At 35.1% G+C, this 15,533-nt stretch overlaps 1 long non-coding RNA gene across 1 annotated transcript in view; it reads left to right on the top strand.

The window, feature by feature from the left end:
• LOC141550967 (uncharacterized) overlaps positions 1-15,533 on the top strand; it is a 195,418-nt gene that overhangs the window by 175,312 nt on the left and 4,573 nt on the right. The window contains exon 2 of the long non-coding RNA XR_012484754.1: positions 14,922-15,047. This is a non-coding gene — a long non-coding RNA (uncharacterized LOC141550967). The remainder of the gene's footprint in view (positions 1-14,921; positions 15,048-15,533) is intronic.

Raw genomic sequence — 15,533 nt, forward strand, 5'->3', positions numbered from 1 at the left:
CAGATGAATGCTTTCCCAGGAAGTAAAAAATCCTAAATTTATAAACGACATTCTACAGGACCATGAGAAAGATATTTTACTTTTCTCTTTGTATCACTGAAATGGAAGAATAAGTATATATTACTATCAAGTGGTCAGAAAAAACGCCTTATTACATGAAACAATGTTACTATCAATATTTATTAAGCACCTCATGCCAAGCACTGTGCTTAATTCTAATGGAAACTGAAGGAAGTGGATACCATAGTATCAGTACTGTGAGAGCCACTAAATGACTTGAAATGGAATCTCATGACATGCGGAGATTTAGTTATATCAATGTGCTTATTGTTAAACAATATTGCTCACCCACCATTATGTAGAAATATGCTTGAAATATTAACCTAACAAACTTAATTCAGAATAAAAATTAATATAGTTTTATGCTTTGCTTGGTCATTTTTTTCTGCTAAATTCTTTCAACTTTCTAATTCTAACATACCTAGGATTCTTAAAGTCAAGTCTAAAGGAACAGTTACCCTCATAAAAATATTTTCTTTATTCATTTATTAAGCTCCTCTCCTATAGAACTCTTAATAAATTTGTTCACTCTCATTTTACTGTTCTGTGCAACTGTTTCCTTGCACAAAAAGCTTAATGACTAGGACAAGGTTACACATGTAGGGTAGCTTCTTGCAGGACTATAAAATCAGCTCTCCTAAATGCCAACCTAGACCTCTCTTCACTACATTTCTTGGTATAAATTCCCAGCAACTGTTTGCTTTTGTTCATTTGGATAAACCTTCATCTGATAGATGATCAAGTTGACAAATGAATTTAAGAAGTATTGACAGTTTGCATTTATGCATTTCTGAAAAATATTCTCTTTTCTCTTCTTTTCTCTCAGAGTTTCTATAGAGAAATAGCAATAGTTCTGTGTATTTTTTATTTAAGGAAATAGGAGAAATCATTGCTTCAATGGTCCCTACTGTTTCTGAATTTTCTTTGGCCCTGACTCAGCAGTGTATATTGATTCTTGTTTGTGGATTCTGGATGTTTTTCACCATTTAAGCTTCTCACAGGGCCTTTTGTTGCTATTCCTGGGAGATAGAGTTCTTTTTATCCTGAAGATAGTAAACATTTCATTGGTGTCTGTCTACTTGAGCTCTTCCCTACCTGAAAATTTCAATGATTTTTGCCATTGATTAAAAGCCAGTATTGTCTTCAAGTGACCTGTAGGATTTTTGCCCTAATTCATTATGAATAGGTTATGATTCAAGCTCTGGACAAATTTGTTTTCTTGACACAAATACACATAGCAGAACATTTTAAAAGGTTTTTATTTCTAAAGCTTAATAAAGCCTCCAATTAAGTTTTAGACGTGGATGTCTCAGATATGTTTTTTAAGAAAGTTTTTTACTTTGCTTTTATTTTTCTCATGTCCATTAAAACAAAAAGGGAGAGAGAGTGAGAGAGGGGAAAGAAAGAAGACCAGGAAGGGGGGGGGAAGAAGAAAGGGAGAAAGAGAGATACACACACAGAATGAGAGACACACAGAGAGAAAGAGACACAGAGACAGAGCAGAGACAGCCAGCCAGCCAGAAACAGAGAGGGAGAAAGAAATAAGGAGAAAGGCAGTGATAGAGACAGAGGCAAACTGACAGACAAGACAGAGAAATAGAAAAATAGAAGCAGAGATAGACATACATGAGAGAAAGAAAGGAAAGGGAAGAGAGAGAGAGAGAGAGAGAGAGAGAGAGAGAGAGGGGGGGGGGGAGGGAGGAAAAGCCATTGACAATAATTCCCAAAAAGTTAAGAAGTAACTGTGAACACAATTTTAATATTTTAATGATTTTGTAGAGGGTAGAGAAGGCCTGATTAAACAGAGGGTGATTTGATTGTAAATAAGGTTGATTTAAAATTGTCATTTCAAAAGTTGTTTACCACAATAAAGACAACTCAAGCATAAAGTAAGATTCACAACATTTACCTACAGGTACTTCAAAAGATCTGTAGCACATTAGCTTTTGGTGTTTTACTAATATCAATTAAACTATCTTTTATAGCCAATAACTGATTAAAAAAATGAAAACAATTTCTTATTGAATTCTTTTACTTACGGCAATATTTTAGAATTTTGGACTAGAATTTCAGAATTTCTAAAGAATTGAATTTACAGGGAATCCATCCCAGATTTTACTCAAAACTCACACCAACGCAAGGAAAAGCTCTGAAAGTTTCAATTAGTTTGACACTGAGGAAAGGGTCCCAAAGACTTAGTGTGGAAAAGCTGTTTGCTGTTAAGTTTAATTTTGGATTTGGGGTTGCATTCATCTGAAGTTCTTCAAAAACTAAGAAAAAGCAATTGGGGAAAAAGATTCCAGAACCCACAATCCTACCAATTTCTTCCAGTTATAGACTTGTCTATGTTGGAGTAACTGCAGTCTCATTCATCTCCATGATAATACACTAATTAAAAGCATTTCAGACCACAACACAGAGCTTTAGATCAGGCCTCAGAGATCACTTTAATAGGGGAGCAGGGGGTGTAATGACCTTATGGGTGTAATGACCTTATGTTGCAGGTGGATTCTTTCTGACACACCATCAATTTTAATTCTTCTTGATCCTTGCTGCAGCTTTTGATGCTGGGAATCATGGGGCTCTATTGAAATGCTTGAAGTGCATTGTGGGCCCTACAGGCACGGCTCTGCCTCAGCTCTCATTCCTATTTGTCTCTGTGGTGTCAGTTAGGGACTGTACGTGAGGTCACTCATATGCTGTCTGGAAATTATAGAAGTGCTGCTTAGGTTCTGCATCATTTAGCTTGCTTTTATATCATTATGAATTAGTTCTTCTGGTACCTTTTAATGGGTTGAAGCTATTTTTACACATAAAGCATATAGGTTTTTATCTATTAATAAGCAATTTCATGGAAAAGAATAATTTATATGACAGCAAGGTGTAAAGTTGGATATTGCTTTTCGAAGGAAAAAAGTTTCATTTCATCTGTGTACCTTTTGGGATCCAATGCACTTAAAGTCTGAGCAGAGTCAAAGGAAGATGCATTACCATAAGTTTTGGTACAGGTTTCTTTGGGAATAGGTAGTTTGAGGAAACACACTTTTTAACTAATTGCAAATGACAACTAAAAAAAAGGAAATTAGGTTTTGAATAAATTTATAGTATTTATTCTTTAAAATAAATGTTTTGAATAAAATATCATCTTTTGCCACATTTCTGTTTTTAATATTTTAAAAAAGGATGACAACTACATAATTTTATATAAGCTATAACTTGTATTGCCTCTTTGCTGAACCCTGATTCTCAAAAGGGACTAAGACAAAACTCCGAAGACAGCAAAATTTATCCAGCATGCACCTTTCCTTTGTATTCTATTTCCCAGTGCCAAATTCATCACTGCTTACCCTTCTCTTCTCCTAGGCCTTCCTTCTTGAGTCAGTACTAATACTCATGCAAATTCTTTCTTCTTGTCCTATCAACCTTTTCCTGTTTTCCATGTCTTTACTCTGAAGCAGTAAAAGTATTGGCCAATGAATTGTTAGTAGGTTATCTTTTCAGACCCATTTTTATCTTAAAAGATGATTTTTGGGATACTAAAGGCTTAATGGAAATGAATTTCTAAGAGCAAAATTTCAGGCATTAGAGATGGAGCAATGGAAGTTTTTTTGTTTGTTTGTTTTTGTTTGTTTTTTGATGAGGTCAGCCTTCAGGCATTAGAGATGGAGCAATGGAAGTTTTTTTTTGTTTGTTTGTTTTTGTTTGTTTTTTGGTGAGGTCAGCCTTCCCTTCACCCTTCAAATCAAAGGCTACTAGAGGTATATATATTGTTTTGCTGATTCTTTTCCATTATTGCTGCATTCATATAATAAAAATATATATTTTTTTTTTTGCAGAGAAGAAAATTGAGGTCTCTAACTGTAAAATGACTTGTCCAAGTTCATAAAGTTAGAAAGTAACAGAACTAGAATTTAAACCAAAGTCCTCTGACTCCAATATATTCCTCTTGTCTTTCACTTGTATAGGAGTTTACACATTTTAGAGCTTAATCCCAGCCATGTAATTTCACCTCTCCTTTTCATAAATTATTATTCTAATCTTAATCCTAAAGATCAATATAACCAAATTCCAAATGTGCATTATAATTAGTTATATTCATATAAATTCATTTCAGTACATAAAATATAACAACTTTGGAGTTCCTTCCATAAGGTATCAAGATTTTTTGTCCATTAATTCTAATTCACTATTATTGTTAATATTTGTTGAGTTACTGTGGAAGTTGTTTTTTCTGTCACAAATATTCTCATTTTATTTTCTCAGTAATTCTATGAAGTGAATAGGTCAGGTTTCACAGTTACTTCTTCTGCAAATGTTTGGATTCTTTAAAATATGTGCTGAAATTCACATTAGCTAAATCCTGGTTGAAAGACTAGAACCCTGGAATGATAGGCTAGCAAATTTTCCAATATACCCTGCTACCTTCAATACTCTCTGAAATGGCAACAGTATAAAGGAAGTGATAAAAGACAAGGGTGGGCTAGAGGTTTTTTGGTGACCAGGATTTCTCAGGCTATGACATTTGAAGGGAGAATTCTAGGAATGGGTATATCTGACTGGTGTTAAAGAGTATGTAGAGGAGTTGAGACATAATAGAACAAAAAGGGTATAGGTTCTGAAGTCAAGAGAATGTTTTCGTTTTGAGGCGACACATACATACATGTTTATATGTATATACATACATATGGACATACAAACATATGTGTACGAAAATATAGAATGATAGATAGATAAATAAATAGATACCTATACATATATATTTAAAGAGTAGAGACAGAAAAAGACACACACACACACATATATAGAATTATGATCTATAATAGTTGTGTTGTGTGGTTGTTTTCTTTTAAACACTTATTCAGTGTTGACAAGAAGTACCTATCTAAGGAATTAATTTCACTGAGGAAGACACATTACTTTAAAGTAAGGATAGTATTTCAATGTTTCTTACAAATGGGGCATGCATATGTTTAAAAGTTATATATATATATATATATATATATGAGTGATGATAGTTGTTTGGGTGGGGGACCCTGTAGTATTATTTTTCCTCTTTTTCCTTCTCTGTTATCTTATTCATTGTAACCCCATTAACCATCCACAAAGAATATTCTTTTCCTAATTGAAAGCAGACTTTTGTGTACAATTCAATTTCTGGTTTATGACAGTTATTCTTTTTGTGTCTCACGAGTGTATGTGTGCACCCCTAATATTCTAGGCAGTGAGAAATTTGTGAGTCTTTGTAAGACTTGACATCCCTGGGAGAAAGTAAGATGCAGATATAAATTGCAGAAAAGGAAATGGAAGCTGTGACTTATTACAACATTATGCTGAAGAGGAGCAAACCCTAACCTTCTCTAGTGCTTTTCAAGAGCTGCTCCCATTTCTCTGTTGCTTTCATCTTAAATATCTCAATCATCTTCTTACATGCCAAAAATCTCCAACACAAAGACATCAACATATACTAATAAATTAATCTACTAAGGAAATCTCATTACATCTGCTAAATAAGTGAGTCACTCACCTCAAGAAGCTTACTTTCTAGTGGCACCAATATATTTATTTCTCCTACAGAGATACATGCTTATACAAGGTGTTTTGTCAAGTGCTCAAAAATTAATGAGATGATTAAGTCAAAAATAAATATTCATCTCTTTGGATGAGATTAGCATTTCTAGGGAAAAAACAGAGTGTAGGGCTTAAGTTACTTGAACAGATAACAAGATAAGAAAAATTAATTGGCTAATACAGTCCAAAAGTACCCCAAGAGATATACAGTAGATGAGTGTGATATGACTATCTTTGATACTAAGATCACCAACATACAGTACATTATTTTGCATATTTCAGCTGTTTTTTTTTTTAGCGTTACATGACCTTATGTCTGATTTGCATAATTTAAATGAAGCCTCTGAGTGGCATGTAGTTGCATAATTATTCTTTTAATTACTGTTATTAACCTGTTTGTGTAATAGTAGATAATTAGAATAGATCATTATCATCTCTCAGATTTTGAAGTTTTATGTACGAGATAGGCTGTATCAAATTGGAACAGTTAAACGAGAAGTCAAAAAAGAATTGTACCCAGAAATTTAGACTCCTGTGTCTATGTCCTATAAATTAATATGCCAGAGAATCTACAGTAATTGTCTAAAGCCCCAAGGCTTAGCTATTTTAAGTTGTAATGCCTTGAATAATTATAAAATACCCACAGTAAAAAAAAAAAAAAAAAATGACTGTGCCTCAAACTTATATACCCTGTTGGATAAATCACATAACCACATCTATTTTGAGAGAATTATTTTATGGTAATGATTCAGAGGAAAAAAAATAATGTACTAATAATGTATTTAAGTCTAATTTTAGATAAATACATGAATTGTAAGATGAAAATCAAGATAAATGTTCATTTCATTTTCATTTTCTTAACATATTTAAAAGCAAAATATCCTATGATTTTTATTTGTAGGAAATCTCAAAAAAAACAAAAACAAAAAAACCCCACAGCCTAACCTTTAAATCGCATTAAATAATGACCACTTTTCATTAAAACGCTTTGTGATGTAATAAATCCCTGAGGATCATTTATCTTTTTAACAGACTGTATATATAGACTCTAGTGGCCTGCCAGATGCCCTATATCCCATGTGACACAGAAAGTGGTGCTAAGGATGACCAGGGATGAGGAATGGGACTGGGCAGCTGAGTCTTTGATGGTGCAGCTGCCACCTCATCCACAATTAGCTAGCAGTTTTTGAGAAATACAGCTTCCCACTCTGGTGAAGCATAAGATTTGCCATAGTTCAAGTCAATTAACAGATACTTATTGTGTGCTCATTATGTGTAGTGACACTGTGTTGGGTGATTCACAGAATGAGGGATTCACAAAAGTATAAGATATTATTATATTCCATAAGGAACATTCTCATTTGAGGAACTAGGACATATGCATATGAAACAAAAGATAAATAGTACAAGAAAAGGTATTATTAAATGCAGTGGAGGTGATGATAGTGTTCAAGTAGGTCAAGGGCTGCTCATAGTCTTAAACTAAAAGGGACCCCAAAGACCATTTAGTCCAAATCCCTTATTTTACAAATTAGGCAACTGAGATCTACAGAGGTTGTGACTTTGTCAAGATCACTAGATAAAAAGCATCAGAAACAAGATTAGTACTCAAATTCTCTGTCATATCCTTTAAAGCTATTGAAATAGTCTTCTAATAAATCTTCATGATTCAGACTTTTTCTGCTCCAAACAATCCTTTATGTTACTATTAGACTAATCTTCCCTTTTCCATGAAACATCATGGAGTTGGTAACAAGCATAGCTTCCCATAGAACTCATAAAGAACTTTGCATTTTTCTAATTCTTATATCATATATTATGTTTTTTATTTATACTTATTTATCTGTCATATCTGTCTTTTAAATAAATTCATCAGAATAAAAAACATGTTATGTCTTCCCTATCACCTAGCACAGTCCTCCTGTACACAGTATTCACTTAAGGAATGCTCACTAAATTGAATGGAATACAGTATTAGTTAATAATTTTAAAGGACTTCTTCCATTTATAAAGAAACTTACCTAAAGGTATGCAAATACTTGACATTGTGACAAATGAAGAGATTTATGACCACTAGAGCTAAAAATTTTATCCTGGAAGTCTATGTAATATAGTAAAAAATAATGAGCTAGATTCTCAGTGCATAAACTATGTACCAAATGAAATGATCCTGTATAGATTATCATCCTTCCAGAGATCACAAGGTTGTATAGTATATTTGCCTTCCATAAAATGCTTTATAGTATATATCAAATGCTTCATTGTATCTCTGGATCACTTGCCAAATTCCTTGACTAGTATGTATAGTTCCAGCTGCTGTATAAATAGGTATAGAGATTACCTGTAGGTTTTGCTGAGGTTTCCAAGGTCTGTACAAATAGAATCTATTATAAATGTATCATAAATCTATTATAAATATGAATTATAAATAGGAAAATAAATTTCCCTACTCTGAATGGTGTATCAGAAATTTATTTTGGAGGCTCCAAAAAAATTCACCTTTTCTGAGGTTCATTGAAGTCAAGCAGTCTCAGTGGTGTCTGGATTTGCTTATTAATTCTATTTCTCCAGATCCTTCTTGCTGTTTAGCATTTTGTTGTTGTTGTTGTTGTTAAGAACTTCATGGAGGTGAAAAAACAAAAAATGCAGCATAACCTCATATTACATGGTAGGAGAACACTACATAGACTTCATACAGACTAATAAAACAAAATACTTCCAGAGATTTGGAAGTTAATACTGGAAAATATATTTTAAAAACCATATATCTCTATGTATGAAAGTTAATTTTTGTAAAACCAAATAAATTAACATATCTATGGCTTCAGTTATAGAAGACATTCCTATTTACCTATTTCTGATCATTTGAAGGAACTGTGATTTCATCAATGGGGTGTCACCTCACTTAATGCAAATCACAGTCTCTTTATAACTTTATCCTATGTAACTTTTGACCATATTTACCCATAAATCTTTTACAGAAGATCTACTCAGAAAGTTGACACCTATTTTTCCCCCAAAACATTTGTTCCCTCCTCAAGTTGTTGATCTGTTGTTTCTCTCTCTCTCTCACTCTCTCTTTTTTTTTTTTTCCATGTTTGATCCACCTTCTATTGGGATCTCACATATCCTCAATTTTTTTTTTTCTTTCCACTTTTGATAAACAAATCATCCCTGGGGATATGCTATAATCCCTTTACCCCCATTATCCATCTTTCTACTGTTCTTTGAATTGTTTGCCATTTTAAATCTTTTGCAGCCATGATTAGCAGCAAAATAGTATTAGGAGGAGTGTACTCATTTTAAAGCTGCAGGATTTTGCATCGGTGTGCAATTTGGGATCATTCAAAGCACTGCACAATTTCCCAAATGCAATCCAGCCTGATTTACTCCTCCTACTTGATTCTGGGCCCAGTTCATTATCCATCTGCAGCAATTGTCCCAAATCCACATATTGAAGGCCTAATTTGACAGGTTGCCCATCCAGCTGCATGTCATAATTTAGGCAATGTGGCTTTTTTTCCCCCCTATCCACTGTGTTTTCAATTCCTCTCCCCTCCCATCTTATGGATGACTTTATTTTCAGGAAATTTAGACAGATTCTAAGCCTTTCCTAGTGTTTCATAATTTGAAGTGATCATCCACTCAGGATTGGTAACTTTTAGACATCCACATTTCTTTAGGGATTGAATGATTCAGAGTAGAAAAGGAAAAAGATTCTCTACCAATTGAAGTGATGCTAAAAAGGATTTCGGATACTATGTACAAGTAGATTCAATTATTCTGCTTTGCTGTAACTACGATAATCAAGGCTCAGGTGAAGGCAGAATGGAGCAGTTAGAGAAAGGCCAGGACCAGGAATCCAGATAAATTTGAAGGAGAGCAGAGTCCAGGTGTCTAAATATAGGTACATGCCAGAGATCCATTATACTAGGAATGGAATAGATCCAAAATTAGGAGATCAGTCTAAGGGGAAAATAAAAGCAAGACACAGTTATAGTTAATGGAAGTCCAAATGAAATTTAAAAGCTAATATGTGTTGATCCAGCATAGGGACAAATTCTGTTAGAATTTATCTGCCTGGAGGACAAAAACTGTATTTTCCTTTGTTTTTGTTTTGTTTTAGGTTCCTAGCACTTACCTCTATGTCTCATACTTAATAAATGCTTGTTGATTGACTGACAAATGGCAGGTGGTAGGGGGACCACCAAATGGCAGTTAGAAGGCAGTTAGAATAAAAATAATCTGGTGGCAGGTGACAGGAACTCTACCACTGGGAACCTGGGAGGTGAAGGTTAGAATAGCTATCAACAATGATGACCTATGCTGACCTTATCAGTAAATGAATGGAATGAAATAAATAAAAGGAAAGACTCATGTCCCTCTCTTTCGCCTAGAGTTAGGATTTCTCCCAGAGTACAGAGGGAAAGGAATATTAGAGCACAGATGTCAGTTTCTAAAACTATGCTAAGCTTCTTCCCATGTAAATTCTCTCTGGTTCTGGAAAGGCTGCTCTTTCTACCCCATCTTGTCCTTTAACTTCTATCTTCTCCACTGCATTGCTCTGCCTCCTATTTACCATCTGTTTTCAGATGCCATCTTCCTGAAAATCTTATCCCATTCTACAATGCTGTTCCCACTACAGTTCCCATATTGCTGCATCACCTTTCCCTGACTGATCTCTAAAGCCTCCCCATTCTTTTCTGGTAACTTCTCTCCTTTCCCTCTCCCTTTACCTGCTTTCCATCTCCTTGTCCCTGTCTTCTCATGTTATTCTTCTTGTAACTCCCTTGGGATATTTGTTCTGTTTGAAACAGCCTCTATTCTCTGGCACTTGCCCCCAGTCCCCCATGCAAAATACTGCTCATTCAATTATAGGTATCCTTATGTACATATATGTGATTCTGTTGTCAAGCCTGCCATTCATGTCCATTTTAACTAGATTTCATCTGCTACTTCGGGGATAGTGGTGGGAAGGTCAGTATGCAGTGTGATTTGCCCCAGAGGCCCTCAACCTCCCCAAGGGACTGGCTTCACTGGATTTAGTAGCATAATGATTCACTTGTCTAAAATACCAGACAAAAAGTCAATAATTCTGAGGACTAAATATAGATCTGACATGAATCTGCTCTGTGACCTTAGACAAAGCATTTGACCTTTTCTTCTCAATTTCTTCGTCTTTAAAATGAGGTTAATTTGAAAAAAATTGGGGTTAACAGTATTGACCTTTTCTACTACTTGAAGAGCAACAGTTGCCTAATAACATATTTATAAATACCTATGACTTATAAATGTAATAATAATAACTATAGGCAGCATGATATTATAGATGGAAAGCCAGATATGGAATCAAGAAGATCTGTATTTAACATTTTTCAGGTAACCACAGGCAAGGGTCACAAATATACAAACTGAATATGTTGGAAACAGAGCTCATTATTTTCTCCTCAAAACTCTCCTCTCTGTCCAAACATCCCATTATTGTCAAGGACACCACCACTGTCTCAGTGACCCTGTCTCTTTAACTTCAGTGTCATCCTTGTCTCCTTACTTGTGCACTTAGCTCACATATCCTGTCTCTTGTCAAATCTTGTCATTTTTACCTTCACAACTCCATGCATGTACATGCCCTGTTCTTCTTTCACACAGGCACCACTTCATCCTCATAGTCTCTTTGCTTGTATTATTACAATAGCCTTCTAATTGATATCCTTCTTCCTTCTTTGTCTTGGCTCCAATACATCCTCCCCACAGGTGCCAAAGTGATTTCCTAAAGCACAGGTTTAACCGTGGCAACTACCTACTCAATAAACTCTGATTGCTTCTATCATCTTCAGGATCAAATAGAAAAGCCTTAGTTTGGCATTGAAAGCCCTTCACAACGTATATTCTTTCTACTACTTCAGTCTTCTTATATCTTACTCTCTTCTTTGATCTAGCTATAGTGGGCTACCTGCCAATCCTCCCACTGACTATTTCATCTCTGAACTTTGTGCATTTGCTCTTACTTTCCTCCCTGCCTGGAATATTTCCCCCCCTCACCTTTGACTCTTCACTTCCCTAATTTTGGTGGAGACTCACTTTAGATTCTATGCTCTTTTAGAGGCCTTTTCTGATCTCTATTGCTTTTAGCCCTTTTCCTCTGACATTATCTTTCACCTACTCTTTATGTATCTTACTATTTACCTAGTTATTTGTATGTTGTCTTCTTCATCTCCTCTCTTTGAAAGCAAAGACCACATTTTTACCTTGCTTTTTTATCCCTATCTACTGAAGCCATGCACATAGAAAATACTTAATACATGTGTGTTCACTTGACTTAACCTTTGTGAGCCCTGCACAATGCTCTAACTTCATAAGTTCTGAGCAGTTACCCATTTGTATTAGTACAGGGAGTTTCTCACTGGGAGTTCCTTACAACAATGAAATCACAGGTCTAGACCAACAAGCCTATTAAAATAATAATAAAATTTCTTTGCCAAAGTGATATTAAACAGATGAGTGTTTTCCCAGGCTGAATTATCAGGAAGAGTATTAGGAGTACAAGGTAAAGCATAATCCGTTGCCTGATTAGGCTGGTTTATGAAAACCCATGTTTTTTTTTTTTTTCTTCTATATTCTGTTGATTATTTCTCCACTAATACACTGTACCATCAATGCAATGTTTGTTCATTTGTGGAGTCATTTAACATGTATTGGACTTTGGGGACTTGAGATGGAACTTCTTCCATTTAAGAAAATAGCCACTCTGTATTTAGATTCCTGTTGGGGACACTTTAGGAGAGTGATGTTGTTATATCATGCCTTAAAATTCCTCATCTGGGTTCAGAGTTTCAGATGAATCTGATCACTCAAGTTAGGGACATTTAGCAATTCAACAAGATGTAGGTTGGCTAATAAACAATGGTCACATTTCCAGGGATTTGAAACAACACTTCAGTGCCAGGCTCTCCAATCTTGTGGGTTGTTTTAAGCTCAATCCTTCCAGCGTTGCTTCCCTACACCCACTGCAGCTTTCTCTGTGTCAAAGGCCACTGACCTTTTCACTCCTATAACAAAAAGACTGGAAACAAATTATGCTTTAAGAATTGGTCAAAAGGATGAAGAATAAAACAAAATGAAACAATTGGACAAACAAGACATGGATTCAGACTGTAGGCTGAAGTCATTGTCTTTAGAGTATTGTTTCTTTTATTTTAAGAGTAATAAGAGCATTTGTTTCAATTTATGCTGAAACCATCCTTCCTCTCCTCAACTCTACGGATGTTACACAATAAACTGACTACTGTCATCTCCATCCCCCCTCCCCAACATACACACACCTCCCCAAACTGATTCTAATCCAACTTCCAGGCTGTCCACCACTTAACTAAGACTTTCTGACAGAATGATTCACCCACAAGTTAAGCTCTGGCATTTCTACAGAATATTTTTAGTGTGAAAAACTGGGGGATGCATCATCTCCAAACACATGCCAGGGTACAGAATTTGAGTAGGAAGAAGAGGAAAGGGGTGAAAAATAGAAATGGAATAAGCTCCCGAATCAGAGGCACCTGCCTGCTTGTCCCAGCTATGCAGCTCCAGCAACACCTACAGTTTCTCACCAAGAATGGCAAGCTTTGTTAACAAACAAGAGAGATGGGGGGAGGGAGAAAACCTTAGAAGTTTTCTTTTGAGGAGAGGGTTCTGAAATCCAGAGTGAGTCAAGATTAAAGTGACCAAGCACTGGTGCAAACTCTATCTCTAGATTATCTAAAAAAAAAAAAAAAAAAAAAAAAGGATATTGTCTCATATTAAATAGGAATTCATCAACATTTTATTGAGTATCTGTTGTAAGCAGATAATGGTCAAAGGTGAGTTGATTACATTCTTCAATTTACAGCAAGTCATAGAATTATTATCTGTGTCAATATTTCACATCTAAACCAAAGGAAAATTCAAGGAGAAGACAATTTGGGGGGTGGGGGGAGGGAGAAGATAAAACAAAGCATGTCTAGAAAGACCTTTTGCCTGAATAATTTAAGAAATTGTCTTGCACTCCAGCTTTCGTGAGGCAGGACTACTTATATCCCTAAAACAAACAAAAAACAATATTCTTTCCTGTGTACATATGTGTCTAGATTGAAGAATTCCCCCCCCCCCCACCATTGTTCCCTCCCATCTCAGCTGAAACTAGCCTTCAATTTGATGTAGTTCTCAGGTTAACATGACTTTGCTTATAGACACTACCCTGAAAAACAAAAAAACAAAACAAAACAAAACAAAAAAAAAACCCTACCTCCTATTCAAACAAATAAACTCTCTGCTAAAAATGCCCTGGATAAAAGGGACTTTGAAATTTTAGTTTAAAGGACAAAGAATGGTTGAAGAGTTACAAAGGATGGTTCATCTATTAATTAGCATTTTGAAGCTAGTGATCATAGGGAATAATAACATTCTCAAATCCCAACTCAGTGAACAGCAGGGTATGATAACAGTCATTTACTTAAGACTAACACTTACTTCAGAAGCTATTTTGTTTCTTCTTTCCATCTTTTTCCTTTTATCACCTTTTGCATTTGTATCTATGCTTGGCTTTTTCTTTCTATGTGTCCTAATACTCAAAAGCCCAAAAAGTGAAATGGGCTGCCTCACAGATAATGGTTTTCCCTCATTGGAGATTTTCAGCTGACTTGTTGAGTAGCATACAGTAAGATTCTTAAGGGAGCCTGTGTTGAGCTAGATAATTTTTAGGTCCCATCCCAACTTTGAAATCCAATGATTATATGATTCTGTGTTTTGCTCTTCTTCTTTGTGTTTGTTTGACTAGAAAACTTTTAGAAGTTTCTTTTAACTTTAATTCTTTAGTGTCCTTTCTCTTCCACCTCATCTATCTAAACTTCTCTAAACTGGTTATAACATGGTATTGAAATCTATTTAATCTATTTTACTGATAAAATTTCTGATATTATAAATTTGTTTGAAAATCAATAGAATTATACTTCTCTCAAAAAATTCTAAAATCATTCTATATTTAGATGTGTCTATTGATTTCTTGCCACAGATTCATAGAATTTTCAGACTTGGAAGTTCCTCAGTGGCCAACATATACCTGGAAGAAATTTTCCTTTGTAATATATCTGATACCAATCTTCTTCTTAAAAATATACCTGACACCAATCTTTCTCTTAAAGATATTCAGCAAGGAGAAACTCATCACCTTCTAAGGCAATCTGTGTGCTTTTAGATAGTTCTATTTATTAAGAAGGGTTTTTTTCCTTCTTATTGATATCAAATCATTTGTTTATTTGTAGGTACCACTGGCTTCAGATAAACTGAGATCTGAGAAAGGCTAACATCTTCCACTATATCCGGAACCATCACCAGTTGTCCTGACCTTTATATTTCGCTACTGAACCCTGATAACTCTGGAGGAGAAAGTGAGTCCAATGATTTTTCACAATACTGCCTTACTTAAATCCAATTCACTTGTAAGTCAAGACCACCCTCCTAATATCACTGGTTCTCTTTGAGAAGGAAGGTTGAACAATAACAAACAATTCCTACCCATTGCTGCTCCCAGTTTTTTTTCTGCAAGGTCAAAGATCTCTCTTCTATGTGGCAGACCTTCACATACTCAAAGAAAACTCTCACTAAATCCCTCCATTAGCCTTCTTTTCTCCTGGTGAGACCCTCCACAATTCTTTCAAGTGATCCTCATGTGACACTGGTGCAAAGATGTTTACCATTTTATTTGTTCTCTAAATTTTCTCTGGGGCAGCTAAGTGGTATAGATCTGAAGTTAGGAGGATCTGAGTTCATATCTGACCTCAGGCACTTGACACTTACTAGCTATGGGACCCTGCACAAATCGCTTAACCCTTTTTCCTTATCTGTAAAGAGCTGGAGAAGATGATAGCAAAACA

Source organism: Sminthopsis crassicaudata, chromosome 1 (assembly GCF_048593235.1).
Source record: "Sminthopsis crassicaudata isolate SCR6 chromosome 1, ASM4859323v1, whole genome shotgun sequence".
Taxonomy (NCBI): Eukaryota; Metazoa; Chordata; class Mammalia; order Dasyuromorphia; family Dasyuridae; genus Sminthopsis; species Sminthopsis crassicaudata.